The sequence below is a fragment of the Artemia sp. Qi Xiang Cuo genome, chromosome 2 (assembly GCF_049724085.1).
Source record: "Artemia sp. Qi Xiang Cuo chromosome 2, ASM4972408v1, whole genome shotgun sequence".
Taxonomy (NCBI): domain Eukaryota; kingdom Metazoa; phylum Arthropoda; class Branchiopoda; order Anostraca; family Artemiidae; genus Artemia; species Artemia sp. Qi Xiang Cuo.
The window spans coordinates 85507552-85522865 of NC_142795.1; the positions used below are offsets into that span (position 1 = coordinate 85507552).

At 33.6% G+C, this 15314-nt stretch overlaps 1 protein-coding gene across 1 annotated transcript in view; it reads right to left on the bottom strand.

The window, feature by feature from the left end:
• Positions 1–1955: 1955 nt before the first annotated feature.
• The window catches only part of LOC148955732 (uncharacterized), a 130632-nt gene continuing 117273 nt past the window's right edge, over positions 1956–15314 (bottom strand). The window contains exon 2 of the transcript XR_016143742.1: positions 1956–2260. The gene's annotated coding sequence lies outside the window, so the exon portion shown is untranslated. The remainder of the gene's footprint in view (positions 2261–15314) is intronic.

Sequence of the window (15314 nt, forward strand, 5' to 3'; positions counted from 1 at the left end):
TTAAATATCCAAACAAGAAAGAGTTTATTAATTACTTGCGATTTTATAATGATTTCTCGAATTAAATATGGGTATTTTGTCCAGGAAGCGAATTCAAGAAAGCGATTGTTACTTACAATTTCTTCACAATTTAATGAAAAGAATAGAACTATTCTAAAGAATAAAGACGGGTTAAGCTTAAAGATATTTATTGCTTAAACGTATTAATAGATTTTTTGAGAAAAAAAAACACAACAACAAATGTTTACATAAAAATAGTACTTAGAGTTCACTCTTAAACATCCACAAACGATGGTCCCATGATATAGAATAGTTTTTACCATGTCTTATGGATTTATCACGATCAGGTATGCTCTTAGGTATCCACTGTGCGAAGAACCTAACCTCGTCTTCAGGACGGTGATAGCCCCCTTCAAATTTAGGACACTTAAACTCTTCTAGATTGAAAATTGGAATCCTAGGATCAAACTTTTGAATTAAAACTTTATCTCTAGGTACATTGCCCTTTACGTAGAGTGGTTCAACCCCGAAAAAGCTGCAAATTTCACTGACTTCCTCCTGAACATTTCTCAGTTCCTGACCAGCATTATTAAGTGGTGTAATCACTCTATCGTAGAATACCAGTCTGTTTATGTGATGTAATGTAGTACTCCACAAGCTCTTATCATACTCAAACATGTTATAGTTCACTATCCAATGACAACAGTCAATTTCTTCGAGTTCCATAGACAATAATAAAAATGCACATTCAAATATAACACCACAAGGTGATTTTTTCAAACTGATAAATTATGTGTCATACAATCCTATCATCTTGGAAGTTATTAATGTAGTTGTTAAGTAGAAAAATACTTCATCAAACTTTTATACCTTCGCTCAAGGTTGAATGGAGTCTTGGCTTGGGAAATGAGCCCTAAAACCATCTGAATTCATTGTGGGGAGGAGTCATACAACCCTTGGAAGTCATTGCGGGGAGGAGTCATTGAACTCTCGGTATCTATTGCATGTAAATGAAGTTTGGAAATTTCAATAACAGAACAATTCTTTTTTTTTCTCTTTATCACAAACAATTTTCACTTAGCTACACGATGTAGAATTTTAATTCAAGAAATTATGAAAAAAATTCTCAGTAAGTAACAATTTCTTTCTTGAAGTCAACTCTTGGATACACAATACGGAAATTTCATTCAAGAAATTATGAAAATATTTGTAAGTAAGTAACAAGCTCTTTATTGATTTCACCTCTTGAATATACAGTACAGATACTTCATTCAAGAAACGTGATTAAACACGTTTTGAAACTACATGCTATTTGCTCGCCTTTCCTTGGCACCTTTCCAAACGAGTGGGGATTCCCCACTGGTTCCTATACATTGCAAAAAAGTGAGCAGTACGAAAACTCCACGTTTTCAACCAGACTGGTTTTCTAGACAACACCCATTTTTAGGGACCAATCAGAGACAGCGGAGGTTGCTCAAATTACAATAACTTGATTGGTGATTGGTTACACACCGCGACGGCGCATACATAGTGAGAGAGACATGCAAAGTCGACATAGCTTTATTTCATTTTTTTAAGGTTAATTTGGACGAGGTTACGTGCGCGCACATAACCGCGTCTAAATTAACCTTAAAAAATGAGATAAGTCTTAGCAATCAAAAGTGTTGGAAATCACAATAGTTGCCCAACAGGCAAGTTTGATAAGGCAAAACTTACACCACATTATACTGGCCCGTTTCTTTTCTGCAGTTGATTTTTGTGAAAGGACCAAACTCACACACACCCTCCCATAAGAGGAAGAGTAATTGGAATACAAAATATTTCTAAAAAAGTGAAATAATCCTTTGAAATCAGTTTATAGTTACCTCCAAAATAATTCTGCTAGCAAGAAATTATTACTACTAAACTATTTTCAAATAGATTCGCGCAGAGTTTTTCTTGAAAAAGAGAATTTTTTATACAAAACCATTTGTTTTAATTTGTATTATAAATTAACACAATTTTTATACGTATTAAAAGGAGCAGTGTTGACAAATCATCTTTATTAGTATTACCAGATAATCCTAGTTAATTATCAAGAGGTGAAATATCCACCATTTGTAAAATACCCATTAAAATTTTTCAATTTCGGGTTTGTATGTTGCAATTTCAGACTTAGATTCAAGCCCAAGACACCATATATCCCTCAGAAATGTTGGTTAGCAGGAGAAGTTGATGACAGTTGCTTTCTAAGTTTTGCACGGCGATAACAGAACCATACCTATAAATAAAATAAATGGCAATACAAAAATAAATACAATAATTTAAATAAAGTAATTAAAATTAAATAGAATTAGAATTCAATTATATAATTATAAGTATATTAGATAATTTAAAATAGAATAAAATAAAAGGTAAATATTTACCAAATCATATTATTGAGTAACAACTAAAGTGAATATACCATTCGATGCCTTTAGTAGTAAGGGTGTGCACAGTTTCAATTACACATAAAAGTATACATTGAAATTGCTGTTGTTTTCAATTACACATGAAAATATACATTGGAATTGCGCGACATGCCTTACCAGACGGATTTCTAAGGTAACACCCATTTTTTTGGGGTCAATCAGAGAGAGAGAGCGGTGGTTACGCCATATACAGTAACTTGAATAGTATAGAAGCTCTTCACCTTTTCAAAGAGAGTGAGAGCTATGCGTGTCAGAAAACCGGTGCGTCTTGTTTAGCAGCCAATTAGCCTTAGCTAGTTAAAACTGTGCATAAATTCTTGATTTTTTTGTCGTGTTACTTAGGTAATAAAGGAACATTTGGTATTCTTTCCTAATTTTGAGTTTTTCTTAAGAAAATGCCCCATCTTTAACAAATTTTGCCTTAACTAGTTAAAACTGTGCATAAATTCTTCAATTTTTGTCGTGTTTCTTATGTAATCAAGTAAAATTTTTTTATCGTTCCGTATTGGTTGTGTATTCAAAAGATTATGGACCGTCCGGAAAAGATTAAGCCTCCGCTCTTTAAATCTACACAAAAACTCAGTATTTTTTGTCGTGAAATGTAGGTAATATGGGAACATTTGTGATTACTTCCTAAGTTTGAGTTTATTCTTAAGAAAATGGTCCATCGTTAACAAATTTAGCCTTAGCTAGTTAAAACTGTGCATAAATTCTTGATTTTTTGTCGTAGTTCAAATGCTTAATACCCCAAGCATATGCGAGTCAAATTTCACTTTAAAGTGCTGGCGTATCTGATGAAATAATTTAGGTCGTATGATCAATTTAGTAAGGACACTCGATATCCTAAAAGTGTCTGATTCAAACTTTTACCTTTGAGAATCAATGTTGTTGTCCAGACAAGTTTCTGGGCCAACCAGACAAGTTTCCGGGCTAATAGGTGTATGGAAATACTGTGGGTACATATGGAATCCGGTTAATAGCCTGTAGCTTAAAGGTATCTGAGATCTCGCCCCAGTATTGCATGCACTATTAAAGATATCAAAATGATATCTCATTTGCATTAAGCTAACTCAATTTGCGAAAAGAAAATTCCATTTACACAACTCTGCTCTGATTGAATTGTCGCCAGCAATGGATCGAAAATTACACGTAATCACTGCTAAGCCTTTTGTTATTGCCAGAGGATTACCCAATTCGCTTCTTAGTGTTAACTGACAGAGTTCCAAATACGAACATTTTGAAAAGCAGACAGGTTTTTTTTGTTATTAAAAAATTGGACACTATAATACCTGAGTACTGGGATTCTCCAGGATTTTTATATTAGTGTTTTAATACTTTTTAAAGTTTTTAGGACAGCATAAATCTATTTTTAGGTTGCCTCATCTAATGATTGACAGACTATCTATCTGCTGATTTATAAATACAACTACACCTTCAAAGGGAAGCTACACCTTCTTGAGCTATTTGGAGTATTTTTAGCTTTTTTTTTTTACTAAATTTCCCCCTTTTTCAGCTTTACACCCACTTTTGCCAAAAATTGTCTAACTGCATAGGAAAATCTTTTTCTTTAAAATTGGATTCTCAATTTTCCCTATTTTTTGTAAGATGTATCTAGCTGCGTAAGTTTCTACTTAACCAAATAAAACAACCAGTCTTGACTTTTATTGTCCAAGAAATTGCTGAAAAGTGTTTTGAGGGAGATGGGTTGCATGGAGGGTTGAGTTGCACGAGGGTTCAGTTAAAGGGGGTACAGTTACACGGGGGTTTAGTTAAATTGGGTTGAGCCTGAAATCATGAATTAGAATATTTAATTGGCTGTTTGGGGATTTTCAGACCTAGGTTTTTTACGTTTCCGTGTGTGTTTGACTCCTGGGATGCGTGTATAGGAATTCCCATGTTATTTGCTTGCATGTATAGGAATTCCCATGTTATTTGCTTGCGTGTATAGGAATTCCCATGTTATTTTCTTGCATGTATAGGAATTCCATTGTTATGTGCTTGCTTGTATAGGAATTCCCTTGTTATTTGCTTGCGTGTATAGATCGTCCCTTGTTATTTGCTTTCTTGTATAGGAATTCCCATGTTATTTGCTTGCGTGTATAGGAATTCCCATGTTATTTGCTTGCTTGTATAGGAATTCCCATGTTATTTGCTTGCATGTATAGGAATTCCCATGTTATTTGCTTGCTTTTATAGGAATTCCCATGGTATTTGCTTGCATGTATAGGAATACCCATGGTATTTGCTTGCATGTATAGGAACTCCCATGTTATTTGCTTGCATGTATAGGAATTCCCACGTTATTTTGCTTGCGAGTATAGGAATTCCCACGTTATTTGCTTGCGTGTATGGGAATTCCCATGTTATTTGATTGCGTGTATAGGAATTCCCACGTTATTTGCTTGCGTGCATAGGAATTCCCATGTTATTTGCTTGCGTGTATAGGAATTCCCATGTTATTTTAAGGGCTTATGTCCCCTCCCATGCTATTTTAAGGGCTTTGGTCCCCTTCCTTTGCTATTCCAGGAGCTTATGTTCCTTCTATGCTATTATAAGGGCTTTTCCGTGTGGTTTTTCTTTACTTAATTAGCTGTTTAGGTGTTTTCAGACCTAGGTTTTTTAGATTTTCGTGGATGTTTGACTCCTGGGGTTTATTATTTGAGAAGTTAACTTTAGTATTTTGTAGTTTTACGTGCCTAAAATCATGAATTAGAATAGTTAATTACCTGTTTAGGGTTTTCAGACCTAGGTTTTTTAGATTTCGTGATTTGACGTGCCTGAAATCATGAATTAGAATAGTTAATTAGCTGTTTGGGTTTTGAGACCTAGTTTTTTAGATTTTCGTGGGTGTTAGGTTCCTGGTATTTATTATTTGATAAGTTAATTTTAGTATTTCATGGTTTGACTTGCCTGAAATCATGAATTAGAATATTTAATTGGCTATTTGGGGATTTTCAGACCTATGTGTTTTAGATTTTCGTGTGTGTTTGACTCCTGGGGTGTATTGTTTGAGAAGTTAAATTTAGTATTTTGTGGTTTTACGTGCCTGAAATCATGAATTAGAACAGTTAATTAGCTGTTTGGGTTTTCAGACCTAGTTTTTTTAGATTTTCGTGGGCGTTAGGTTCCTGGGATTTATTATTTGAGAGGTTAATTTTAGTATTTCGTATTTGACGTGCCTGAAATCATGAATTAGAATATTTAATAGGCTGTTTGGGGATTTTCAGACCTAGGTTTTTTAGGTTTTCGCGTGTGTTTGACTCCTGGGGTTTATTATTTGAGAAGTTCACTTCAGTATTTTGTAGATTTACGTGCCTGAAATCATGAATTAGAATATTTAATGAGTTGATCTGTATATTTAAACCAAGGTGTTTTAAATGTTCGTGAATTTTTTAATAATGGAGTTTACTATTTGAGAGGTAAATTTTAGTATTGTGTGGTTTTACGTGCCTGAAATCATCAATTAGAATAGTTAATTAACTGTTTAGGGGTTTCAGACCTAGGTTTTTAGATTTTCGTTGATGTTTGTTTCCTGGAGTTTATTCTTTGGGAAGTTAACTTTAGTATTTCTTGATTTTACGTGCCTGAAATCATGAATTAGAATATTTACTTAGCTGTTTTGGGTTTTCTGACCTAGGTTCTTCAGATTTTCGTGGTTGTTTTGACTCCTGGGGTTTACTATTTGAAAAATTAAATTTAGTATTTTGTGGTTTTACGTGCCTGAAATCATGAATTAGAATAGTTAATTAGCTGTTTGGGTTTTCAGACCTAGTTTTTAGATTTTCGTGTGTGTTAGGTTCCTGGGGTTTATTATTTGAGAAGTTAACTTTAGTATTTCGTGATTTGACGTGCCTGAAATCATGAATTAGAATAGTTAATTAGCTGTTTGGGTTTTCAGACATAGTTTTTTAGATTTTCATGGGTGTTAGGTTCATGGGATTTATTATTTGAGATTCTTATATTTTTTCCGTTCAATTATTTTCAGTGTAAGCCAAAATAATGCTAGGGGGAGTAAAAACGGTAGTTATTTAGTACCCGGTAAACAGGTGACTTGATATGCTTCATTAGAAGTAGGTTATTGCTAATTATACCTCCTCGACAGATATTTTTATGGCTCTAACAATTGTACTCTATGCATGCCCAGAGATACGATGTGGCTTTCTCGTTATTGCTCTATGACCAGTTATCGACACTACCTAGTTTATTGCATGTATTAAATCAGTATTTTTTACACAGTGGAACGATAAACACGTAACTAATATCTCTAAAAAAGTGAAGATGAAGCATTTTAATAAAGTGTGTTCACATGATAGTGTTATTGTAGCATATAATGCTGACAAGGAGAAGTATTTAAACTATGAAACAAGTACAAGTGGTAGCACTATCGGAAACATATGCATGCATTGTCATGACAGTAAGGAATTGAATTTCTTTGGAGTACCAAAAAAATTCAACTCTTATGATGGTGGATATGCGAGATTGAGATCTCTGGAGATGATTGCACTCAAAGAGACTGCCAACATAAAAATAATAGTTGATAAAGAGGGGTATCTTCTTGCTAGTGCTTGTGGTAACATGTTACCCAGTGTTAAACCATATCGTCAGCTTTCCGGTATTAGCATTCAAATGAAAGCAAAGACGAAAAGAAAGGCCTACTCTTCTACTAATATCATAAACCATATCAGGTCTACATGCCGAAACTGTTACCTGTGTAAAAATAGTGTGATAATAGACAGTGAAATTGCTAGAAAAATAAAAAGCGCATTGGCGGTAAAATATCACTAAGGAATATAAAGATGAATCGATGAAAAATAAAGTACCAGTAAACGTTACTGCCATTGATCAAACAGTCAATGAATCAAATAATACCAAAGACGAAAAGCATATTGACCCTGTCGATGACAAACCTATAAAAACTGTGTATGAGTCAAAATGGAATAATGATTATTCTACTGATTACAAACTAACAGAAGACAATAGCTATAGTATCAAGAGAGAACATGGTGAACCATTTTATGGAACAGATTCAAAATGTCCAAAGTTGTTCATTGATATTAATAATGTATAATAATATATATTTTTTGTATTAATATTCTACATGACATTATTTCATTAAAAATATATTATGCCTTACATTGTTATGTATTCATTATTTTTAGAGTAAGCTAGCATATCGAACGTTTAGAATGTCTATTACAACATCGGAGATGTAAGAAAAGGAATTTACATACATCATATATCGGATAGATAGGTTAACATAGAGAAAATCTAAGTATAAGAATGAATAAATTCTCTATCAACATCTATTGACAGATACTTGGGATAGCATTGACAAAATCAAAGTATCGTAAGTAGCAAACTCTTTCTTGAATTCAACTCTTGGGATTTCTCGAATTAAATATCAAAACAATAAAGAGTTTATTACTTACTTGCGATTTTATCATGATTTCTCGAATTAAATATGGGTATTTTGTCCAGGAAGCGAATTCAAGAAAGCGATTGTTACTTACAATTTCTTCACAATTTAATGAAAAGAATAGAACTATTCTAAAGAATAAAGACGGGTTAAGCTTAAAGATATTTATTGCTTAAACGTATTAACACATTTTTTTTTAGAAAAAAAAACACAACAACAAATGTTTGTATAAAAATAGTACTTAGAGTTCACTCTTAAACATCCACAAACGATGGTCCCATGATATTGAATAGTTTTTAACCATGTCTTATGGATTTATCACGATCAGGTATGTTCTTAGGTATCCACTTTGCGAAGAACCTAACCTTGTTTGCAGGATGATGATAGCCCCCCTCAAATTTAGGACACTTAAACTCTTCTAGATTGAAAATTGGAATCCTAGGGTCACACTTTTGAATTAAAACTTTATCTGTATGTACATTGCCCTTTACGTAGAGTGCTTCAACCCTGAAAAAGCTGCAAATTTCACTGACTTCCTCCTGAACATTTCTCAGTTCCTGACCAGCATTATTAAGTGGTGTAATCACTCTATCGTAGAATCCCAGTCCGTTTATACGACGTAATGTAGTACTCCACAAGCTCTTATCATACTCAAACATGTTATAGTTCACTATCCAATGATAACAGTCAATTTCTTCGAGTTCCATAGACAATAATAAAAATGCACATTCAAATATAACACCACAAGATGATTTTTTGAAACTGATAAATTCTGTGTCATACAATCCTATCATCTTGGAAGTTATTAATGTAGTTGTTAAGTAGAAAAATACTTCATCAAACTTTTATACCTTCGCTCAAGGTTGAATGGAGTTATGGCTAGGGGGATGAGTCCTAAAACCATCTGAATTCATTGTGGGGAGGAGTCATAAAACCATTGGAAGTTATTGCGGAGAGGAGTCATTGAGCTCTCGGTATCTATTGCATGTAAATGAAGTCTGGAAATTTCAATAACAGAACAATTCTTTTTTTTTCTCTTTATTACAAACAATTTTCACTTAGCTACACGATGTAGAATTTTAATTCAAGAAATTATGAAAAAATTCTCAGTAAGTAACAATTTCTTTCTTGAAGTCAACTCTTGGATACACAATACGGAAATTTCATTCAAAAAATTATGAAAATATTTGTAAGTAAGTAACAAGCTCTTTATTGATTTCACCTCTTGAATATACAGTACAGATACTTCATTCAAGAAACGTGATTAAACACGTTTTGAAACTACATGCTATTTGCTTGCCTTTCCTTGGCACCTTTCCAAACGAGCGGGGATTCCCCACTGGTTCCTATACATTGCAAAAAAGTGAGCAGTACGAAAACTCCACGTTTTCAACCAGACTGGTTTTCTAGACAACACCCATTTCTTAGGGACCAATCAGAGACAGCGGAGGTTGCTCAATATACAATAAATTGATTGGTGATTGGTTACACACCGCGACGGCGCATACATAGTGAGAGAGACATGCAAAGTCGACATAGCTTTATTTCATTATGTTTCATTAAAAAATGAAATAAAGCTATGTCGACTTTGCATGTCTCTCTCACTATGTATGTGCCGTCCCGGTGTGTAACCAATCACCAATCAAGTTATTGTATATTGGGCAACCTCCGCTGTCTCTGATTGGTCCCTAAGAAATGGGTGTTGTCTAAAAAACCAGTCTGGTTGAAAACGCGGAGTTTTCATACTGCTCACTTTTTTGCAATGTGTAGGAACCAGTGGTTAATCCCCGCTCGTTTGGAAAGGTGCCAAGGAAAGGCGAGCAAATAGCATGTAGTTTCAAAACGTGTTTAATCACGTTTCTTGAATGAAGTATCTGTACTGTATATTCAAGAGGTGAAATCAATAAAGACCTTGTTACTTACTTACAAATATTTTCATAATTTTTTGAATGAAATTTCCGTATTGTGTATCCAAGAGTTGACTTCAAGAAAGAAATTGTTACTTACTCAGAATTTTTTCATAATTTCTTGAATTAAAATTCTATAGCGTGTAGCTAAGTGAAAATTGTTTGTGATAAAGAAAAAAAAAGAATTGTTCTGTTATTGAAATTTCCAGACTTCATTTACATGCAATAGATATCGAGAGCTCAATGACTCCTCCCTGCGATGACTTCCAGGGGTTTTATGACTCCTCCCCACAATGAATTCAGATGGTTTTAGGACTCAACCCCCTAGCAATAACTTCATTCAACCTTGAGTGAAGATATAAAAGTTTGATGAAGTATTTTTCTACTTAACAACTACATTAATAACTTCCAAGATGATAGGATTGTATGACACAGAATTTATCAGTTTGAAAAAATCATCTTGTGGTGTTATATTTGAATGTGCATTTTTATTATTGTCTATGGAAGTCGAAGAAATTGACTGTTGTCATTGGATAGTGAACTATAACATTTTTGAGTATGATAAGAGCTTGTGGAGTATTACATTACGTCGCATACACGGACTGGGATTCTACGATAGAATGATTACACCACTTAATAATGCTGGTCAGGAACTGAGAAATGTTCAGGAGGAAGTCAGTGAAATTTGCAGCTTTTTCGGGGTTGAATCACTCTACGTAAAGGGCAATGTACCTACAGATAAAGTTTTAATTCAAAAGTGTCATCCTAGGATTCCACTTTTCAATCTAGAAGAGTTTAAGTTTCCTAAATTTGAAGGGCGTTATCACCGTTCTGGAGACAAGGTTAGGTTCTTCGCAAAATGGATACCTAAGAGCATAGCTGATCGTGATAAATCCATAAGATATGGTAAAGGCTATTCTATATCATGGGACCATCGTTTGTGGATGTTTAAGAGTGAACTCTAAGTACTATTTTTATGTAAACATTTGTTGTTGTGTTTTTTTTTTCTCAAAAAAAAATCTGTTAATACGTTTAAGCAATAAATATCTTTAAGCTTAACCTGTCTTTATTCTTTAGAATAGTTCTATTCTTTTCATTAAATTGTGAAGAAATTGTAAGTAACAATCGCTTTCTTGAATTCGCTTCCTGGACACACTACAGATATTTAATTCGAGAAATCATGATAAAATCGCAAGTAAGTAATAAACTCTTTATTGTTTTGATATTTAATTCGAGAAATCCCATGAGTTGAATTCAAGAAAGAGTTTGCTACTTACGATACTTTGATTTTGTCAATGCTATCCCAAGTATCTGTCAATAGATGTTGATAGAGAATCTATTCATTCTTATACTTAGATTTTCTCTATGGTAACTTATCTATCCGATATATGATGCAAGTAAATTCCTTTTCTTACATCTCTGATGTTGTAATAGACATTCTAAACGTTCGATATGCTAGCTTACTCTAAAAATAATGAATACATAACAATGTAAGGCATAATATATTTCTAATGAAATAATGTCATGTAGAATATTAATACAAAAAATATATATTATTATACATTATTAATATCAATGAACAACTTTGGACATTTTTAATCTGTTCCATAAAATGGTTCACCAAGTTCTCTCTTGATACTATAGCTATTGTCTTCTCTTAGCTCGTAATCAGTAGAATAATCATTATTCCATTTTGACTCATACACAATTTTTATAGGTTTGTCATCGACAGGGTCAATACGCTTTTCGTCTTTGGTATTATTTGATTCATTGACTGTTTGATCAATGGCAGTAACGTTTGCTGGTACTTTATTTTTCATCGATTCTTCTTTATATTCCTTAGTGATATTTTCCGCCAATGCCCTTTTTATTTTTCTAGCAGTTCCACTGTCTATTATCTCACTATGTTTACACAGGTAACAGTTTCGGCATGTAGACATGATATGGTTTATGATATTAGTAGAAGAGTAGGCCTTTCTTTTCGTCTTTGCTTTCATTTGAATGCTAATACCCGAAAGCTGACGATATGGTTTAACACTGGGTAACATGTTACCACAAGCACTAGCAAGAAGATACCCCTCTTTATCAACTACTATTTTTATGTTGGCATTCTCTTTGAGCGCAATCATCTCCGGAGATCTCAATCTCGCATATCCACCATCATAAGAGTTGAATTTTTTTGGTACTCCAAAAAAAATTCAATTACTTACTGTCATGACAATACACGTATACGTTTCCGATAGTACTACCACTTGTGCTTGTTTCATAGTTTAAATACGTCTCCTTGTCAGAATTTAATGCTAAAATAACACTACCATGTAAGCACAATTTCTTAAAATGCTTCATCTTCGCTTTTTTGGAGATATTAGTTATGTGTTTAACGTTCCACTGTGTAAAAAATACTGATTTAATACATGCAATAAACTAGGTAGTGTCGATAACTGGCCATAGAGCAATAACGAGAAAGCCACATTGTGTCTCTGGGCAAGCATAGAGTACAATTGTTAGAGCCATAAAAATATCTGTCGAGGAGGTATCATTAGCAATAACCTACTTCTAATGAAGCATATCAAGTCACCTGTTTACCGGGTACTAAATAACTACCGTTTTTACTCCCCCTAGCATTATATTGGCTTACACTGAAAATAATTGAACGGAAAAAATATAAGAATCTCAAATAATAAATCCCAGGAACCTAATACCCATGAAAATCTAAAAAACTATGTCTGAAAACCCAAACAGCTGATTAACTATTCTAATTCATGATTTCAGGCACGTCAAATCACGAAATACTTAATTTAACTTCTCAAATAATAACCCCCAGGAAACTAACACACACGAAAATCTAAAAAACTAGGTCTGAAAACCCAAACAGCTAATTAACTATTCTAATTCATGATTTCAGGCACGTCAAACCATGAAATACTAAAGTTCACTTCTCAAATAATAAACTCCAGGAAACAAACACCAACGAAAATCTAAAAACCTAGGTCTGAAGACCATAAACTGGTAATTAACTTCTAATTCATGATTTCAGGCACGTAAAACCACAAAATACTAAAGTTAACTTCTCAAATAATAAACCCCAGGAGTCAAACATCAACGAAAATCTAAAAAACCTAGGTCTGAAAACCCTAAACAGCTAATTAAATATTCTAATTCATGATTTCAGGCACGTAAAACCAAGAAATACTAAAGTTAACTTCTCAAATAATAAACTCCAGGAAACAAACACCAACGAAAATCTAAAAAACCTAGGTCTGAAAAAAATAAACATGTATTTAAATATTATAATTCATTATTTCAGGCACGTAAAACCAAACAATAATAAAGTTAACCTAACAAACAATAAACACCAGGAGTCAAACATCCATGAAAATCTGAAAAACCCACGTCTGAAAACCCTAAACAGCTAATTAAATATTCTAATTCATGATTTCAGGCACGTAAAACCACAAAATACTGAAGTTAACTTCTCAAATGATAAACCCCAGGAGTCAAACACACACGAAAATCTAAAAAACCTATGTATGAAAATCCCCAAACAGACAATTAAATATTCTAATTCATGATTTCAGGCAAGTCAAACTATGAAATACTAAAGTTAACTTCTCAAATAATAAATCCCAGGAACCTAACACCTACGAAAATCTAAAAAACTAGGGCTGAAAACCGAAACAGCTAATTAACTATTCTAATTCATGATTTCAGGCACGTCAAATCACGAAATCTAAAAAACCTAGGTCTGAAAAGCCTAAACAGGTAATTAACTATTCTAATTCATGATTTTAGGCACGTAAAACCACAAAATACTAAAGTTAACTTCTCAAATAATAAACCCCAGGAGTCAAACATCCACGAAAATCTAAAAAACCTAGGTCTGAAAACCCCTAAACAGCTAATTAAGTAAAGAAAAACCACACGGAAAAGCCCTTATAATAGCATAGGAAGGAATATAAGCTCCTGGAAAAGCACAGAAAGGGGACAAAAGCCCTTAAAATAGCTTGGGAGGGGACATAAGCCCTTAAAATAACATGGGAATTCCTATACACGCAAGCAAATAACATGGGAATTCCTATACATGTAATCATATAACGTGGGAATTCCTATACACGCAAGCAAATAACGTGGGAATTCCTATACATGCAAGCAAATAACATGGGAGTTCCTATACATGCAAGCATCTAACATGGGGATTCCTATACACTTAAGATAATAACATGTGAATTCCTATACAAGCAAGAAAATTACATGGGAATTCCTATAAACGCAAGCAAATAACATGGGAATTCCTATACATGCAAGCAAATAACAAGGGAATTCCTATACACGCAAGCAAATAACATGGGAATTCCTATATATGCAAGCAAATAACAAGAGAATTCCTATAAACGCAAGCAAAAAACATGGGAAATCCTATACACGCAAGCAAATAACATAGGAATTCCTATACATGCAAGCAAATAACATGGGAATTCCTATACACGCAAGCAAATAACAAGGGAAATCCTATACACGCAAGCAAATAACAAGGGAATTCCTATACATGCAAGAAAATAACATGGGAATTCCTATACACGCAAGCAAATAACATTGGAATTCCTATACATGCAAGCAAATAACATGGGAATTCCTATACACGCATCCCAGGAGTCAAACACACACGGAAACGTAAAAAACCTAGGTCTGAAAATCCCCAAACAGCCAATTAAATATTCTAATTCATGATTTCAGGCTCGACCCAATTTAAGTAAACCCCCGTGTAACTGTACCCCCTTTAACTGAACCCTCGTGCAACTCAACCCTCCATGCAACCCATCTCCCTCAAAACACTTTTCAGCCATTTCTTGGACAATAAAAGTCAAGACTGGTTGTGTTATTTGGTTAAGTAGAAACTTACGCAGCTAGATACATCTTAAAAAAAATAGGGAAAATTGAGAAACCAATTTTAAGAAAAAAGATTTTCCTATGCAGTTAGACAATTTTTGGCAAAAGTGGATGCAAAGCTTAAAAAGGGGGGAATTTAGTAAAAAAAAAGCTAAAAGTACCCCAAATAGCTCAAGAAGGTGTAGCTTCCCTTTGAAGGTGTAGTTGTATTTATAAATCAGCGGATAGATAGTCTGTCAATCATTAGATGAGGCAGCCTAAAAATAGATTTATGCTGTCCTAAAAACTTTAAAAAGTATTAAAACACTAATATAAAAATCCTGGAGAATCCCAGTACTCAGGTATTATAGTGTCCAATTTTTTAATAACAAAAAAAAACCTGTCTGCTTTTCAAAATGTTCGTATTTGGAACTCTGTCAGTTAACACTAAAAACCGAATTGGGTAATCCTCTGGCAATAACAAAAGGCTTAGCAGTGATTACGTGTAATTTTCGATCCATTGCTGGCGACAATTCAATCAGAGCAGAGTTGTGTAAATGGAATTTTCTTTTCGCAAATTGAGTTAGCTTGATGCAAATGAGATATCATTTTGATATCTCTAATAGTGTATGCAATACTGGGGCGAGATCTCAGATACCTTTAAGCTACAGGCTA